The sequence below is a fragment of the Centropristis striata genome, chromosome 1 (assembly GCF_030273125.1).
Source record: "Centropristis striata isolate RG_2023a ecotype Rhode Island chromosome 1, C.striata_1.0, whole genome shotgun sequence".
NCBI lineage: Eukaryota > Metazoa > Chordata > Actinopteri > Perciformes > Serranidae > Centropristis > Centropristis striata.
Window position 1 is genome coordinate 27531782 of NC_081517.1, and position 18811 is coordinate 27550592.

At 39.4% G+C, this 18811-nt stretch overlaps 1 protein-coding gene across 1 annotated transcript in view; it reads right to left on the minus strand.

Moving 5' to 3' along the window:
• The window catches only part of LOC131974643 (zeta-sarcoglycan), a 390877-nt gene that overhangs the window by 196254 nt on the left and 175812 nt on the right, over positions 1–18811 (minus strand). The window lies entirely within an intron of this gene.

Consider the following 18811-nt stretch of genomic DNA (forward strand, 5'->3'; position numbering starts at 1 on the left):
GGCCTACAATCAGAGTTTATACAGTCTGTTCAGCAGCATCTGCTGTCACCTGCCTCTAAATTATTAAGGAGTGACAGTTTTGTAATGCTAGCAGGAACAAAGTGAGACTGATGGCTGAGCTCAGCAACTACAGTACCTGAATGGGCCCTGGCTATGAATTCTAGTTTAGGAGGCTTGGCATTCATCATGCCTCTGTGGTATGTTTGTAGTTGGTAAATCCACCGTGATTTTCATGCACCACCAAGCCTCATCATCATGTCAAATTTTTACTGTTGAAAATTCATAGTGGCGGTGGGTGATATGGCCAAAATCTATCACAGCAGATATAATTTTGGTATCACAATACACTAAATGTTATATGATAATGTTTCTAAAATAGAGTACTTCATCACATTAGACTTTTTTTTCTTCTGGAACTGTTTTATAAACCCTCACATGAGACAACATTTGAGTTAAAAACAAATGGCGGACTTTCACCCAGGAGAACGAACACCAACAAACAGGTTCATGTCCCGTGTGAAAACAAAAGTTAATTACTTTTTACGTAACTTCTGTATTTTACGTAGCTTCCGTGGCCAACATCACCCTGGTAACTACAACACCTTGTACATTTATTTACTGTTTAAACTGTCTTTTAAACCACCTAACCAGGATTTCTTTTAGTGGTTTTGTAGGCTTTAGTCACAGAAACTGAAGCCTTTTTTACAACCGCGGAGAACATGTAAAATGACGTGTGCTACCTATATGTCCAGAAAAAAAATCTATTTATATGGGATAGCAGTGTTATGATTATTAGTAGTAGCAGTAGTAGTCGTTGTCCTAGTCGTAGTAGTAGTAGTAGTAGTAAAGTAATTTCATGGAATTTAATCTTTATTATAACTGAAACTTGAAACCATTTTGAAAGTCTCCTTTGTCCAACTTTTTTAATACTGTAAATGAAGAAATGTAAAGAACCTTCAATTCCGCATACAATAGTATACCAGTATGTAAACACCATGTCTTCATTTCAGTATCTTAAATATATATTCATTGTAGTTACTTTGATGAGTATTACTTTGTAGCACTTCAACACTTGCATGGAGTCACAATAATAAATCCTGCATATCATAGCCAGTCTTTTTCCACAGCAGCATTTCAGAACCATGGACAGCTCCGTTTTCTACACAGTGCTGGGCAACAAGGACCTTTCCAGAGTGCTGAAACTGCATCTACTGTTCTCATATGGGAAGCATCTGGTTGTTGTCAACACTTTTCCACGTGTTTAAAAAGTGACAGCTCTGTGCAACAGAACTCCGGCTTCTTAGATGCTCAGTGCAGTCGGCCCTTTGCTGAACAGCACCAATGTAGATAGTCACACCCTGTTGCTGCCACATGCTTTTATTCATACATTGATCATGTAAATGCATGAAACAACACGATGGCAGTATTGTATTGGCTCAGTATACACAGCCAGAAATTTTCATATAAACATGCATTACAGTGTGGCTCTGTAAAACAACGGCACATTTTGCTAAGGTTTTGTCAGTAAGATTTGCAAACTAACACAGATGTTCAGTGCTGCCTCAAATAGATGAAACATTTTCCTGGGGTTATCACTTTCTCTCCTATCGCTCTCTGTATCTCTCTCTGTCATAATGTTTGTTTGTCTCTCTCCACTTGAATTCTGCTTTGGCCCCATTCTTGCTCTTCCAATATCATTGACTTCTTTTACTCAGCTTCCCTCCCCTCTCTCTCCTTCTCTCTGGCATGCCGCCTCCCGCTGAGTCAGTACCTGTCAATCAAAAACCCACCACTGTTAAACACCGCCAACAACAACAACAGACTTGAGCTCGGGTTTTTACTCCTCCTGAAGAGATAGACGGAAAGCGTCATGGAAAAAGAGCTTGCTGGCGATGCAGCCTGCGTTTTTTCATTGAAACTCACAACAAAAGCTGATGAGTGAGTATGCCGTTTCCTGGTGTGGTGTGTAGGTGGCAACACATCAAATTACACAAAATAGAGGTGAAAATTCTTTCATACCACAGAAATGTGAGTATCATTCATTCAAATACATATTTCACAATTATATAAATGAGATAAGTTGTCAGTTGTGTGAATATGATTAGCCCCAATTATAGCAAATAGGAAAATAGGAAGTGTTAATTTCCCTATCACTGTGGGAGTCAGTTACCACTGATTAACATAATGGCGCTTCTTATGAAATTCTATAGGCCATGGAAAACACTCAATATCATAAGATAGACAAGGATTGGCTTTTAAGGAAATAGAAAAAACATGAAATAAAAGCACATCCTGAAGGTTGACAGATGCCACCATCTACTGCTTCATATTAGACATATAACCTGTTAGGAAGTTCCCTTGAGAAATCCTCCAAATACAGGCCTTTTTGTCTAAGTTATGCAACCCATTTTTCAACCACAAAAACATGCCAACTCAAATCTCCACCGTCACGCGCAGTCAACTCTTGTATTGAAAGCCTATTACAAAATGTTTGGCGTGCAGAAGAAGTTTTCACTCTGCTAAATCACTGTGTAAATAAAGCTAGTGATGTGGTGACAGTGCTGCAACAAGGGACGTCATACTGCTGTTACAGACCCAGAACAGGATGATCGGCAGAAAGGACGACAACTGAAGTTATACTGCGTGTGTTGTTACAGTAAAGAAGATAAGTGCTGTGACTTTGCAAAAAGGACTAGAAAATAAGTGTCTTTCTCTCCTACTGTGTTGTTTCTTAGAGGGGTAGAACAATGTTCTGCAGACGGCAGTGTGTGTTTATGTGTGTGTTCATAAGATAGTGACACTTAAGAGAGCAAAGTAGAGAGAGGAATCACATGGCGAGGGAGAGAAAGACGATTTCCAAGGGCAGGCACGCTGTGAGAGATGTGATGGACGCCTGCTGTAAGTGCTTAACATGTGTGTGTGTGTGTGTGTGTGTGTGTGTGTGTGTGTGTGTGTGTGTGTGTGTGTGTGTGTAAGTAAATCTTTCCTGGTGACAGAATCAGCACACAGACTTTATGACCCTGCTCAGTGAGCTAGCCTCCTCCATCATCACCAACCCCCCAGATCACATTTAAACACACACACACACATACACACACACACACACACACACACACCTTCTTATACCAAACAGAATATAAATACTACAGTGACTCTATTTGAATCTGGCCATGTCTACATATTCAACCATTCTGGCTAAACAAGTCTTCCAAGCTACTTAACACTGACAGTTTAAAAGAGTATCCAGGCACGCTGAAGTCAGTGTTTAAGTGGTTATTAAAGCCAGACAGATCTATCAGTTGACAGATATTATCGGCCGATATTGGCCTATTAAAAGCCTATAATATCTGTGTATATGCTGTCTGATTTGTGCCATTATTAAAACTTTTTTTCACACAATATATATATTGCAGCTTTGTGTGATTAAGAAATGTTGTTAACTATTTTTTTTAAATAGTCAGCAATTGACTTAAACTGAACAGTAATGATGTTTATTTAGTTTTTAATTTTATTAAATTATTTATTATCATATTTATTCTTTATTTTCTCAGTTATCATTTATAGAATTGGCTGACAATGTAATTCATTGTTTGTATAATGTGCAATATTGTATCACAATATCAAATATTATTTAATAAAGTTTTATGTTTGAGTAAGTAGCTCTCTTGATACATTTGCAGAGCGTTGTAAAATCATTGCACATTCCACATAAAAATTCCCTTTCCGTCTCAAAAAATTACTATATCGGCCACCATATCGGTAATCGATAAATCGGTATCTGCATCAGCCTCAAAAATCTCATATCAGTCGGGCTTTAGTGGTTATAACCATGAAACTCATGTACCCCTCTCTCTCCCCATGTATCATGTATATATTTCTACTGCCACTATTAAATAAATACAAAATGACCCCCAATAATCTCACCAAAAAAGAGGAGTGTACAACACAAAAGTCTCTGTGTGTGTTTAAAGTGAAATTCACAGCTGCATGCACAAAATTATCAGTGACTAAGACACACAAATATGTAACATTTCTGGAATTTGCCCCACATGCCATGCTTCATTTACAATTACCGTATTTTCCGGACTATAAGTCGCTCCGGAGTACAAGTCGCACCAGCCATAAAATGCATAATAAAGAAGGAAAAAACATATATAAGTCGCACTGGAGTATAAGTCGCATTTTTGGGGGAAATTTATTTGATAAAATCCAACACCAAGAACAGACATGTCATCTTGAAAGGCAATTTAAAATAGAATAGAGGCAACAACAGGCTGAATAATTGTACGGTATGCTTACATTACATGACACAACTGAGAACGTGCCTGATATGTTAACATAACACATTAAGAGTTATTCAGATAACTATAGCATAAATAACATGCTAAGAAGTTAACCAAACCATCCGTGTCACTCCAAATAACTAAAATCCAATGAAATCTTCATCCTCGGTGTCACTTTTAAACAACTCCGCTAACTCCGGAGGTAGAAGATGCGGCGCTTCTTCTTCTACGTCGCTTATGTCAGACTCATCCTCATACTCGGCCTAGAGCGCCCTCTTGCGGTTTAGTGTGAAAATAACATGTGAAATGATATACCGGTAATAATGTGTTAATAATTTCACACATAAGTCGCTCCAGAGTATAAGTCGCACCCCCGGCCAAACTATGAAAAAAACTGCGACTTATAGTCCGGAAAATACGGTATTCCTTTTTTTAATAGTCCTTGTTAATTTTCATCACTGCTGCTGTATTTCATTGTCTTCATTTACTTTTACTGTTTTCTGCAACCTCCTCTGATTGTCCTCTCAATTCCTTTCAGCCTCCATTTGAGAGTTTAAAGAAATTAAAGCCAGGTCTACCAGGTCAAAATTAGTTATACGATGCCCAATATGTTGCCCAGCTGGTGACACTAAAGTCTCCACAACAGGTAAATTGTGCATATTAAGTCAATGCAAAGACATGAGTGGATCACTTGCATGCTGGATTCACAATGAAGACCATACAGCACAATTTAATATAACAGATTGTTAGCATCACTCAACGCACTCTGTGCTGAAGTGTTAGCAGGAAGCACCCTCCATCTCACATGCACTTGTAGTTTATCTCCGTCTTTAGCATAACCTACGCCTCCCCTTCCCTCTCACTCAGCACCCCTCCCCCTCCCTCCTATCTCTGCTGGCATCATTCACTCTACTTGCATTTCTTTCTGACTTCTAATTGAGTTGTGTGTTGTCAGCCCAGCGGCCCTACTCAAAGCTCCCTTTCATGGCCCAGACCAAAGAGTGTATGTGTGAGTGATGTGTGTGATGTATGTCCAGCAGTCGCTCATGTCCAAGTCCCTCTATGGAGCACTCATATATCAGCCCCTGAGCCCTGCACAATATAATGGAATGAGCGGAGACTGGCTGACAAAGAGGGGATGAAAGAGAGAAAGAGAAAAGTGCTAGGAGATAAGGAAATTAGAGACAGGGAGACTCCCGATTGACTGCATGTGACTTGACGCATCATGTCTCCTTCTCTCCCATTCATTCATTCATCTTTCTTTCCATTGTAACCTTCAACGCGCCATGCAAGAAGGCATCTCTCAGCTCGTTTACAGAATGTGTTGGCTATAAACTGGCCATTTCAGCCTTTTCTGCCTAATGTCATTCTCATTCTCCCTAGAAGTACTTCCTTCCATTTAGAGAAAAACCTCTACACATATACACTTAACATTCCTCTTGCTCATATAACCTTTGAAAGACCTGATGCTTTGACTGTGTCTGAACTCTAAATATCTTAACATGCCGTTTACCTTTTCAATCCTGCTTTATTTGCTTTTAAAAGGCATCTCTCTCTTTCTCCAAACTAATTCTGACTGGAAGGCTTTTCATAAGAGTTTAATGCCATCTGAAATAAAAATTAATGTCCAGTTTACCTTCAAAATCATCTCCAAAACAAACACTGTAGAAATATATGCACTGCAAATGTATGCAAATGTTTCCCACCAGGAAAGTAATGTACCGAAGAAAATCAAAATATGTAGCACTAAAATGCAACATTTAACTCCATATAAAAGTTCTAACTTGAAGCATAGAATGTATCTTATCTAATCAACAGAGATACAGACTGTACCATTGTTAGTCTTTGTGAATCACCTATGTTTGAGCAAACAACAATAAACTCTTAACAGAATGAATAGCAATGTTTTAAATAGAGACTGGTCTCCTCTCAAAAATGAACCTTAAGTGCGACCCATATTTATGTTTGAGAATGTCCACCACCACCCTCTAGCGTCCATATAATTATGAATGACAGCAATACAGAGTTTAAATGAAGTTGTTCTCGGGTGGGTGGATGGGTCAGATTTTCACATAGAGTTAGGGTTAGGGGTCCATGTCCCATGTGAAAACAAAAGTAAACGATGTGATTTAAACATCGCTGAACTTCATGTTTTTACGTAACTATGTCACTTTTGCTAGTCTCATGGTCCAAACGACTTTACTTCCGGCATTTATGTACATTTATTCATTCTTTTATAACGCCTTACCAGGATATTTTTTTTGCCCTAACCCAGATCAGTGGTTTCGTAGCCTACATAAATTAAACTTTTTTAAAACCACAAACCGTACGTGTATGTAATACTGATGTGTGCGAAAAGTGATATGTGTGAAATGCTCATATGGGTCGTTATGGGTGGTATTGACAAACAACCCATTCTGTCGTTTGAGATCATGTTGTTTGAATAAACACGATAGTTTTTGGAATTTAAAAAAAATGCCTGTGGTGGACACTTGATCTCCCCTTACCATTTTCTTTCAGTGCTGTGAAAAATGTCAAAGCTTGTAGCTGTTAGAAAGTCCCTCCCTGTTGTTTCCACTTTTCTTCCTGCTTGTCTGATGTCCTTATATTTCTCTTTCTTTCTTTTAGGTAACCATGAGAACAAACGTGCATGTGCTTGTGTGGAGCTTTGAAGATGTGTTTCAGTGTATTTTTGTCTACAACATGTGTGTACAGACTCTACATATACCGCGTTCTTCAAGGACATCCCGGCCTCTACAGCTGTATTGGCTTTCAGCCACTTTGACTTAAAGCTTTTTACGTTCCGCTGCATCTTGCATACTGACAGTGTATAGGAATAGTACATCAGGTTAGAAGGACATGGCTATCACACACACACACACACACACACACACTGATGAATGGTGTTGCTGAAAACTCAATTGCTGCATACACACATTACATAGGTTGCGGGTGTGTGTGTCAGCAAAGCAGTCAGAGCTGAGTTGCTAGTTTAAAAGCTGACATGGGGCTATGGCCAGATGGACAGAAATAAATTAGCTAAAACAGAGGTCAGGAGAAACCAAGTGTGGATAGAAGTTGTGTACTGTGCCTTTTCCTTCAAATATAAATCTATACACATACACAAATATTCACAGAAACACACACCATATTAAATGTAGCGATTACTGAGTAATTTCACCAGAAGAAGCTAGGAACATTGTTGACAACACAGATTATTATCTATTAGATACATGCCAATCATCATTAAGCATGTGTTCTATAGGAACAAATGGCTATGGGCATTATTCATACTGTGCCGTTTGTATGACTACAGTATTGATCATACTAAAAACATTAAGTACTCATTAACTCAGTAAAGTGGATATAGCTTTGCCAGGTTTATGGAAGGCTCACATCCACTATTAAACTTAATACATCAGCCAGCGATTAGCTCTGCTGTCTCTTGTAAACAACTGCTCTTATCATAGTATATGCTGCAACAATTATGGAAGAATTATCCTATCTTTATTCAAGAGCGTAGATTTTCAGTTTGAGAGCATAATTTGTCTTTCTCGTGCTCAGATTTGTTCTCCTCATGCTCACATTTTGCGCTCGCACTCAGATTTCTGCTGCTTTCTTTCAAAATGTGTGCGTGCACTTAAAAATCACATGCTTGTGCTCACATTTCTTCTTTTTGGACACAAACATTTTGCTCGCACTCAAATATGTCCTGTGCGCACTCAAATCTAAAGTCTACGCGCTCAGATCTCAACTCTGCGCTCTCAAAACTTTTGTGCTCGCACCCAGAACACGCACGTCCTCTCAGGTTGAGGTGTCTGCTCAGACTGAACGATGTCCCGCCCTGCGCTTAAACTAGTGTGTTTCACCAGCCAATAGGGAGACAGCTAGATTGTGGCCCGGTCTTAGGTGCGTTCCCTCGCCTTTTTGAGCGCTCCGGAGGGGCGGGTATATGGTCTGTTTGTAAAACTGCTTCTCTCTTAAAATACACCAATTTACCATATTAGCCAGCTATTTGAATCGTCACCTATTTAAAACGCAGCATATTTATGTTTTCTATTGTTATTTATATATATATATATATTTTTTTTTTCACCTTTACAGTGGTGTAACGATAGTCCAGTGGTGAAGTACACTACCATCTGTTGCATTTTAAACCATGGGACGCCGGTTCGCATCCCGTCAGCCGCACTCTTGCTGCATGTCTTATTATGATTTAAAATTTTAATTGATAAATTAATGTAACAGTAATACAATCGGTGTAACCAGCTGATTCTCTTATTGCAACGTGTATCACCGTCCTATTTACGCGGTCTAAGCCAGGGGGCGCATAATTAGGCTAATGTTGGTAATACTTTCACTTTCACAAGAAGAAGACTTTGAGCAGGATTCGGAGCGCGGCAGCGAATGAATGGGAGACAGATGGATGGCCAAAGACCTCAAGTAAGTTCATTGCTAAATGTTGCTACAACTCAAAACACTTGTACTTATCAACATATATAGCGGGCCTTTGTCGGCACTAGGGACAGAAACTCATTATGAATGAAGTGACGTCAGCGGGGATTCCCTTCAGCTCGGGCATCATTATGTGTGCCGACCTGCCGCTGGTACGATCATACGTTGCCAATTATTGTACTTTCGTTGTACATGTTACAATGAAGGCCCGCTATATATGTTGACAAGTACGAGTGTCAAAATGATTACTGTACTGTTATTGAAACTACTGTATATGATCGATGTGTTTTGAGTTGTAGCAACATTTAGCAATGACCTTACTTGAGGTCTTTGGCCATCCATCTGTCTCCCATTCATTCGCTGTCGCGCTCCGAATCCTGCTCAAAGTCTTCTTCTTGTGAAAGTGAAAGTATTACCAACATTAGCCTAATTATGCGCCCCCTGGCTTTGACCGCATAAATAGGACGGTGATACACGTTGCAATAAGAGAATCAGCTGGTTACACGGATTGTATTACTGTTACATTAATTTATCAATTAAAATTTTAAATCATAATAATGCAGCAAGAGTGCGGCTGACGGGATGCGAACCGGCGTCCCATGGTTTAAAATGCAACAGATAGTAGTGTACTTCACCACTGGACTATCGTGATACCACTGTAGAGGTGAAAAAAAAAAAAAAAAAAAAAAATATATATATATATATATATATATATATATATAAATAATAATAGAAAAAAAAATATATATGTATAATCTAAACTACTATAACTCTTTTTAGGACTACTTAAGATTAATTCTACATAAATATGCTGCATTTTAAATAGGTGATGATTCAAATAGCTGGCTAATATGGTAAATTGGTGTATTTTAAGAGAGAAGCAGTTTTACAAACAGACCATATACCCGCCCGTCCGGAGCGCTCAAAAGGGAGAGGGAACGCACCTAAGACCGGGCCACAATCTAGCTGTCTCCCTATTGGCTGGTGAAACACACTAGTTTAAGCGCAGGGCGGGACATTGTTCAGTCTGAGCAGACACCTCAACCTGAGAGGACGTGCGTGTTCTGGGTGCGAGCACAAAAGTTTTGAGAGCGCAGAGTTGAGATCTGAGCGCGTAGACTTTAGATTTGAGTGCGCACAGGACATATTTGAGTGCGAGCAAAATGTTTGTGTCCAAGAAGAAGAAATGTGAGCACAAGCATGTGATTTTTAAGTGCACGCACACATTTTGAAAGAAAGCAGCAGAAATCTGAGTGCGAGCGCAAAATGTGAGCATGAGGAGAACAAATCTGAGCACGAGAAAGACAAATTATGCTCTCAAACTGAAAATCTACGCTCTTCAATAAAGATAGGATAATTCTTCCATACAACAATTAGATTTTCTCACCTTTGAGCAATGCCACTACCTACTGCATCATCATGTAGAGCTGCACTTATTTTCAATACAATTATTTTCATTATCTATTAATCTGATTATTTTCTCAAGTGTCTCAGTGTTTGATCTCTGAAACATCAGAAAATATTTTCAGAATGGGCATCACAATTTCCCAGAGCCCAAGGGGATGCTGTCAAATGTCTTATTTTGTCAAGTCACTAAAGGGCCCAAAAATATTCCTATCTAATAATGTTAGACGGGTAAAAGTAAATTCACATGTTTTCGAAGCAGGGACCATAAAAAATTGGGGGATTTTTCCTGAAAAACAAAAACAAAAAACAACTTTCTAACAGTTATTGGATAATTAAAATAGTTCCTGATTGTTTATGATTGACTGTACTTGGTGTGATTAACACTTAGCTTGTACCACCACGGCCATTAATAACCAAGGACACATTACGAGTTTGTTTTGGTTCCTCCATTGTGCATACTTTTACAGCAGGTGATACCAGCGTTTAAATTGTTTAAAAAAATGTTTATCAAATAAAACATTAATATAAACAATACATACTGGGTTTTGTCTGTTAACTGTCTTTTGATTACTGAGCATCTAAAAAAAAGGAGAAGAAAAAAAACATTGTCAAACTGACACAAAAACACACGTGCACACACAATACACCTGTTCCCTAAAAACAACAAACAGATGCCGCTTACCCAGCATGCAGCATTGACCTGTACCTGCTGTTACCGTGGTGATATGATTTATTAATTAGTCTGCTGTTTGATTGGCTTGTTAAAGGACAAATCTAATGAGGTACTTGTAGATGAGAGAGGTGGAAGTGATTTATCACTGGCACCAATCACCCCACAAACACACATACAGAAACGTACCTGAAGACATGAACACACACACACACACACACACACACACACACACACAAACACAAAGTCACACATGCAACACTGAGTAACATTCCACTCTTGCAGTGTTGACCCTGAACATGGCCGAGGTGTTCCTGTTTGAGCTGTGGGGTCGCAGCAGGTGCCCCAGGTGTGTGTCTACAACATGATCTGGCCCAGCCAGACCAACAGTTTAGAAATAATTAAACAGCAACGGTTGGCTGAGGAAGACAGTGAACTGCACTGTAGCATTTACAATGATGCCCATTCATGTACAAAATAGCTTTTCAGGTGTTGTAGCCTGTTTCTCTGTGGTTTTAAGAGTTGAAAGACAGGGGTCACAGCATCATAAAAATTTTAGGTTTGTGATGTTGAAGCTGTACATTTTGGTAAAAATAAATATTACAAATAATCCACTGGGTTTTTAATGGTTTGGTTTGCTGAAGAAGTAGGGTGATAAATAAAAAAATGTAAAATCTCCAAAGCTGGAAGCAGATAGTTCTCAGGATAAGAAGAAGAATTTTGGTTGCAGTGCCATTGTAACGTTATGCATATCAAACTGATGCTGAATGAAAAAAATGATTGCTGTTTCTAAATAAATCAAATGTTAGGCACTGTGTGATAGGGTGTCTTTAAGGACATTGCTTGTTCAGTGAGGCGGATGATGATTCCAAACAGCACATCTTATCCACAGGGGTACCTCAAGGGTCAGTGCTAGGCCCGGAGAGCTTCTTGTCATCCCGGCCCGTCCTGCTTTATATCAGGTAATTAATAATCAGCTTGGATCACCACACCTTGTGCCCACAAACAACTCTGCACGAAACTTGGGTGTCATGATTGATGATCAACGGACCTTTAAGGTTCATGTCACATTTGCCAGATTATGTCAATTCTCCCGATACAACATTAGGATGATCAGATCCTACCTGACCGAACAGACAATACAACTCCTGGTAGAGGCCCTCGTGACATCACAAATAGTCTTCTGCAAGTCTCTACTGGCAGGTCTCCCTTCATGCACCTTCAAGCCTCTGCAGATGATCCAGCACACGATGGCACGTCTGGTCTTCAACCAGCCCAAAAGAGCACATGTCACTCCTTTACTTATATTTCTGCACTGGCTCCCAGTTGCAGCCCGCATCAAATTCAAAGCTCCCGCCTACCTGAACTCCTTTATTCAGGTCCACAAACCTCCCCGCTCACTACACTCTTCTAGCAAAAGGTGTCTGGCTCCTCCACTGCTGCAGGGCCCTACGACTCAAACTAGACTCTTCTCCTATTTAGTTCCCCAGTGTTGGAACGAATAGGATAAATTGGATAAAAGTGTCTGCTAAATGACATAGAATTTCTGTTCATAACTAAGCCAATGCACTGGAAGTGACGGTTCAAATATCAAAATAAAGCATAAGCCCATAAGTGCCATGCACTTAAAGAAAAAACACCCTTATCAGTTTATATACATTGTCAATAGCTTAATCAGGTCAAAGCATAAGGTCATATCTTTTATAAAATGCATACAAATATTTGTTTTTGCTGTTTGACTGGCTTCAAAGTAACACATTGACCTGGACCTTTGCCTTCTTGTTTATCGTCAGCTTTTTATTCAAACATTTCTGAGTTACTACATCCTCCTCTTTCTCCTTGCTGCTCGCCTCTTCATCACCCATCTACTTGTTCCTCTTTGACCTCCGCAAGCAGAAAGCTTTCTCTTTTTCATTTCTACATACATAAAGAAGCACATTATCTCTGCCTCACAAACATGCGTAATACATATGCACACAAGTTGATACATAGACACACACACAGACACACACACACAATCTGAATCCCTATGGTGCCCTTTTGAGTTATAAAAAGCCTGGGAAATTTCAATGAATGGCTGTTGAATCTTAATAGTTTTCCTCTCTTTCTCAAGTGGCCAGAGAGGCCTGATGGGATATGGCAAAAAGGATAAAAAGAAGAAAAAACTTGCATGGTTTTGTTCTCTTTCAGCCTCCCACTGTGATAACGTGTGGTTTGTTTGTGGGCGAGTGCGAATACAGTGTGCCAGCCACTGAGCAGATACACAGGCTCTGAGTATGTGTCAGGGTACACAAATACGCATGTGAGGGTGTGTTTGTACTTGTGTGTGTATAGCATCTCTCCTGTACACTGCAGGAGGATTTGTGAATGTGTTCATGGAATGTGTGCATGGGCATTACGCTTGGCAAGGCTTATTGTCAGTTCTTTTAATTAAACTGGTCCCCAACTGAGAGGAGAAACAGAGAATGAGGGAGAGAAAAGACAAGAACAGTTGAGGGTCAAAGAAAACACAGAGAGGGAGAGACACAAGGACACAAGCAAAATAGAGAAAGAGGGAAAGGAGGGTAAAAAAAAAAAGTAGTGACGTATTGGAAAGTGACAGAAAAAAGGGATATAGAAAGAGAAAATGTGTAATTGGCAGGTAGGAGGTGAAGTGAAAGACTGGAGGAGAGGAGACAATAAGAGAGGACACAAGACAAGACAAGACAAGAGGAGACAAGAGAAAGAGCTAAAGAGTTGGGACAGGAAAAAAAAATGGGGAAAAGGAAAAAAAGAAGATTGAGGATTGAAAACAGACTGCGAGATGAAAGATGAGTACTAACTTCAGCTCTTCTCCAGCACTGTCAGGGCAGAACCTGTGCGTGTGTGTGTGTGTGTGTGTGTGTGTGTGTGTGTGTGTGTGTGTGTGTGTGTGACAGCCATGTGATCTAAGGTCTTCAGTGTCACTACACTGCCTGTGCTGTGATAGCAACCCATTCATCATCTGAGCATCTGGTGCCCTTGCAACAACACACACACACACACACACACACACACACACACACACACACACACACAAACTACATCCTGAATGTGTTGTCTTTGCCTCTTTAATATTGTGCCGTCTATCCATCCAACCTTTCTTTGATGATCATTTTTTGTTGTTGTTTTGTTGTCTCTCTCTTTTTCCTTCTCTCATTTTGAATCTCATCAGTCCCCAAGTTACTCCTCAGTCTCAATCGATCCAAAATTCCCTTTCTAACCTTCCTCTTGAGCTCACCTACCTGATTCTCTCCGCCCTTCATCAATGATCTAATGACACAGCATGTAATGTTACGTAAAGTATGTAACGTATAAATGAATTCACACAACCTGAGCACAATGCACACTCCCATCTAGGTAACGTGGATCGCAAGAGAGTGCAAAATAAATATTTCCAGGTTATATGTATCATTATTAAACCTTTATGGACTGAAAAAACAGCAGTGGACGGCTCCTCTCTCTCCGTTGCAGGACAGAGAGATACAAAAGGTCCTTCGCTCCTACAGCCATCAGGCTGTCTCATTCTAACAGAGTTACCAGACTAACTGAATTTCCCCTCAGGGATAAATAAAGTCATTTTGATTTGATTTGATTGATTTGATTGATTATTGAAGAGTAACGGCATGGATGCTAAGCAATGTACGTTAAGAGATGAAAAACTACTTTGCTCAATAAAAACAATAAGCAATAATTGATGTTTCCTCATGGAAACAGCATTTTGGATAAAGGGAAGATATCTTCAATGCTTTGATCTGCTTTAAGTGGGAAAAACAAAAATCTTGTCCATCAGAGAAATGGTCTTCAATGACTGTGAACTGGTCTCAAACCTCTAATTTGTACCAGCAGCATCATGTGTGTGAAAGGAGCACAATGGGCATTGCTCTTGAAAAAGACTGCTAAGCTGTAAATGAGCATGAAGCCAGAGGTGGAAATAAGGAAAGTCCAGAGCTCTCATAGAGCATGGACAGACTGATCAGCATGTCAATATGCATCTCCAAGGAGGGCATGCAGGGCACTAACTGACACCAGCAATAATCTAAGAGGAAACCAGTGTGAGAACGGGTATCCAAGGGAGAGCAAGAGGAGCTCTCAATTGGCAGAAGTGGAAATAAATTGACCTTGGGAAATTAGAAGCTGAGTCTACACTGTAAGAGAAGTTCCACTGGGTTTGTACTGTTAGCTCCACTAAGCGGTCTAATGGCAGTAACAGTAGAAAGCTCAGTGTCAGCCCTCAGATGATACAGCCATTTGCAGGAGGGCACAACTGCATTCAGGCCTTACATTAACCACCACAGCCTGAGCCTACTGAGGAGGGTGTTGAGAAGAAAATAAATCTTATGCTGGAGAAGATGTCAGTATACCAGAGTCAACAGTATATTAGTCAATTACAGGGAAAAAATGTTATCCTAACTGAGGTAATTCTTCCACTTATAGCTGGATAATGCAGGCTACAGTATGAGCGTAAAAGATACAGGCAAAACATGTTTACCACTGTGTACTAAAACACTACAAACTGTATCGAATAAAGAACCTAGGTTTTGTTTTGTTGGCCAAATTTTGGGGATTAATTTATTTTATATGAAGAAAAGTCTTCAAGGTGGAGCACAAACAAGGACATTTTCCCATGTGTTTTATACATAAATTTCACTTGTCATTACTAAATACATTGTTAAGCAGATTTTCTTGTGTGTGCGGGTCATTCCCATTCAGTCCAAATACCAGTTATGCAAAGCGTTTGAGGCACTCTTAATTGCTGAGAGATCATCACCTTTTAATTAAAAACCGTATCCTTTTAAAAATGTTAAGGCGAGTAAAAACAGTCTAGTGAACTCATGAACCTGCTGAAGCAGCCACACAAAACATTATAAAATGTTTAGGAGATTAATAATTCAAACACGTTGGTCTATGGATGATTAAGGATGCAGCAAGCCTACAATTTTAAAGACCTTTGTGGAAACACTGGTAGCATCGGAATGATTGCATGTTCCCAGCGTGCAGTGTGGATGAATATAGCAGCCTCATGTGTCCTTATGGACAGCAAACAGTGGTTACTACATGAAAACTACATGATATAGCCATAACGTTAGTTAATCCCTATACACGTCTGTATGTAAATGTGCCTCTCAAGTGCATCATTTGTGGTTTCTTGATGATACTGATGCTACTCTCAGATCATTAATGTCAGAATGACAGCAGAAATAAAACTCAAGCTTTCAAGCTTAATTTAAAGGTCATCAAATGTTGCTGAAGTATTCAGTCAAGAGAGTTTTGTGGTTCATGGTTAGGAGTGCACTCTTCAGAGACATCTACTAAGTGAATCATGTTGTACAAAAAAAACAAATGTTACAACTTTAATCACAGATGAAAAAAGGTAGCTGCCACGTCATCAAATTTTAAGAGTTGAGACTGCAAAATTAATTCAAATGTTATTTATTATTGATATTTAAAAATAACTTTATGTTGCCGTTTCATTTGGCACTACTTTTTGTCAATCGTAGAACTTTGTTCTTACGCCTTTGTAAGAGACAACAAATACAAGAAAATAAAAATGAGTCATTATGAAAGCGACTATGAAGTTTTGTTCACTACAAAGACAAAAGAACATCTTTATGAATTGGAATATACAGAAGAAGATCTTTTGCAGATGGAGACTGAACTGGCTGAAAGAGAGAAATGGGAAATTCTGTGGAAACTGGACCCCAAGATGAAGAACAAAGAGCCGAGCTACCTGGTGGTGCCGGTGTGTGAACTGTAAACTGTAAACTCAGGCCTACAGAGGCAGAGAGCTACTGCTGCCATGAGAGGGACTTGGTTCTGTTTTGATTCGTACCAAAACAGTCGATCTGTGGTGCTTATATGTATGAACATGGAGGTTCTATGGTTGACAAAAAGAAGTGCCAAATAAAATGGCTGTGGATAGCAACAAAAATCAGTGGACATTTCGTTAATATAGTATAAACAAGTATAACAGTTTTAGGGTGAGGCTTTGTTTATGTGGTTAAAATAAGTTTTCTGGCAATCCCCGTCCGCAGTTTGTTTCCTGCCTGGAACGCAGGACTGGTTCTCCAAACTGGGAATGCACAGACATCATCAACTAAACTGATTGTGGTTCCTCATACAACCTCACTCCAAAAAATCTGAACTATGCCTTTAACGGGACATCCTTCAGGTGTACTAAACCTTTTGCTATGATGTGTCACTGTAAATCCCTGGTGACAAAGCAAGAAACTTAAGGGATGATGGCAAATTGGCAGAAAAAGTTAACAGGGTTGTGAGACCTTTTGATATAATTTAGATACAAAATCGGGCAATTTCACCCTGTGATAATATTTACAGTCTGCCGATTCAAAACACAGCAAATAGCAGTGAGTTCTACTGTTATATAAAAAGTGTCCTGGAAGTGCTTTATGAGTTACCACAGTCTACAAGCCACTGCAGAGTTGGAAAATGTGAATAAATATGATCTAATAAAAACGCTACTGTTCTGCCTCAGTGTGCATCTGTTATGATTGTGTGAATTATGGCCCTTTCATGTCCATGTTATTTTAATGAAAACAAATATGGCTTCATCAGTCTGCATTCATGGCTAAGTGGATTTTCATAAGTACTGTATAGCTTGTGAGTCCTTGGATGTGTGATACAGTTATAATGTGTTTGTATGCATCTGTGTCCACAGCAACAACAATTAGGTAGAAATGAACAAACCAAGGTTAGACTAAAATAATAAAAACACAGAGAGAGCTGGCTAAAGCCTACAACACTTGTACGGACAGTAAGTGCGCACACACAAGCACACACACACACACATATATGGAATTGATTGAGTGCTGAGAGGGCTGTTGGCACAACACCAGAGACAAGACCAAGACGACAGAAGGACCAAAGGGAGGGAAGGAGTGATTTGTTGTCCTTAGAAGGGGCATTTATCAAGCAGCTTATAAATACACACATATACAGACAAAACCAAATACAATCACAGATGTTGTGTATATTATAGGCTTAGAGTGGTGGACAGTCAAACTATCAGTATGCAAGACACAATATGTGAGACTCTGAAAACACATTGGAAAGCTGTACAACAAACTCATATAACCAATCAAAAACTATATACCAAAGTGAACTTAAACAAAGTGAAATAAAGACAAACATCTTCAAGGATATATTAAGAGACTTCCCTTAAGCCGCCAACCCTCTGAAGGGTTCAGCCTGGTGTACGTGTTCGACTGACAGCTGAGGCTGCAGGAGTGTGAAGATGCAACATAAAGAGACTCGCTCTAGTAACTGGAGTTTACAAGACAAGGAACAAGTGTTCAAGTGTAACGTTAGCAGTACCAGTGAACAAAATACACCGTTCTGTTTCTGAGTTATGGTGTTGAATAATGGCCAGAAAAGTGTTTTTATAAAACATTGTGATGTCACAGTGAAGTTGGCCTTTGACCTTTAAGATATAAAATGCCATTGCTTCATCATTTTATCCTATGTGTCACATGTGTCTGGCATAAATAGCATATTAATTATTGAGTTATGGCTTAAAACTCTATTTCAGTGAAACGTAAAGTAAGAGTGGCTTTTGACCACCAAAATCTAATTAATTCTGTTAGGAAACACAATTTGTGCTGCCATGGCTCTCGCCAGCACAGAGGCATAGCATTTTTAATATAACATGCTACGTACAGTTTGTTAAGAATATTATTGACTGAGTATAAGCAATGGTCTCTATATATGTAGAAAAATATCAAAGTTGCACACCAATTTAAAAAAAACAATTGCCAGCATGGTGATAGACAAACATGCCTATCTGTCTGTTTCAGTCCCGCCCCCACATGCTCTGTGTGAGTCTCTATGCGAGTGTGTCTATTTGTGTGTGTCAGCAATGTATTTTCCATAGGCTTATGGTACATCACACTTTGCCAAGTGCCTCTCTTTGGTCCATTCAACAATGAACTGTTTGTTAGGGTAAGTTATTCACATGTTT